The sequence below is a fragment of the Aegilops tauschii genome, chromosome 3, assembly GCF_002575655.3.
Source record: "Aegilops tauschii subsp. strangulata cultivar AL8/78 chromosome 3, Aet v6.0, whole genome shotgun sequence".
In the NCBI taxonomy this organism is placed as follows: domain Eukaryota; kingdom Viridiplantae; phylum Streptophyta; class Magnoliopsida; order Poales; family Poaceae; genus Aegilops; species Aegilops tauschii.
Window position 1 is genome coordinate 410,415,566 of NC_053037.3, and position 1,078 is coordinate 410,416,643.

The following is a 1,078-nucleotide window of genomic DNA, read 5'->3' on the forward strand; positions in this document are numbered from 1 at the left end:
CTGCATATGTTTTTTCATTTCTATCATTTTTGGGGAATGAATCCCATTCTAAAAGAGGGGTAAATTCTACTACCTATGTTTCTAAATATAAGATGTTTTGGCAGTTTAAATTAAACTGTCAAAACGTCTTACATTCCGAAGCAGAGTGTGTACTTTATTTTAAAGGGAGAGGTAAATTCTGCTTTTTTGTAGGGGGGAGGTAAATTCTGCTTTTTTATAGTGGGAGACGTAAATTTTACTTATGCCCTAACAAAAACAATAGTGGAAAGAAACAGGGAACGAATCAATCTGCAATGGATATACTCAGGAATTAATTGTCGCGTCAGGGACTCCGTGGCCCAATGGATAAGGCGCTGGTCTACGAAACCAGAGATTCTGGGTTCGATCCCCAGCGGAGTCGGTTGATTTTTCATTTTAAACCTTTTTGGTTGTAAAATTCTCATAAATTCCTCAAAAAAAGAGTGTCCTATATAAAGTGGACACGTAAATTCCAATTTTACCAGCAAGGACTCCGTGGCCCAATGGATAAGGCGCTGGTCTACGAAACCAGAGATTCTGGGTTCGATCCCCGCGGAGTCGGATTTTTTTTTCATTTTTACCTTTTTTCTGTAAAATGAATCCCATGGATCCCTAAAAAATCTTAATCCCATAAAAAAAAGGGCAGGCAAATACTGCAATTTTTTTGCAGAGGACAGGTAAAATCTTTTACCTTTTTTCTGTCAAATGAATCCCTTCATTTTTACCTTTTTTCTGCAAAATGAATCCCATGGATCCCTAAAAAAATCTTAATCCCATAAAAAAAGGGCAGGCAAATACTGCAATTTTTTTGCAGAGGACAGGTAAAATCTTTTACCTTTTTTTTTCTGTCAAATGAATCCCACCGATCCCTAAAACAAACTGAATCCCATAAAAAAAAGGGCAGGTAAATTCTACAATTTCTTTTGTGCAGGACAGATAAATTCTTTCACCTTTTTTTCAGTTGTTTTTTCATTTTTAAATTTTTTCTGTAAAATGAATCCCATGGATTCCTATAAAAAAATTGAATCTCATAAAAATGGGCAGGTAAATTCTACAATTT

General features: G+C 35.3%; 2 non-coding genes across 2 annotated transcripts; both read left to right on the top strand.

Moving 5' to 3' along the window:
* Positions 1–327: 327 nt before the first annotated feature.
* On the top strand, positions 328–400 carry TRNAR-ACG (transfer RNA arginine (anticodon ACG)). The gene has a single exon. It is a non-coding gene; the product is annotated as a tRNA-Arg (tRNA).
* Positions 401–507: 107 nt separating this feature from the next.
* TRNAR-ACG (transfer RNA arginine (anticodon ACG)) lies at positions 508–579 on the top strand. The gene has a single exon. It is a non-coding gene; the product is annotated as a tRNA-Arg (tRNA).
* The last annotated feature ends 499 nt before the right edge of the window (positions 580–1,078 follow it).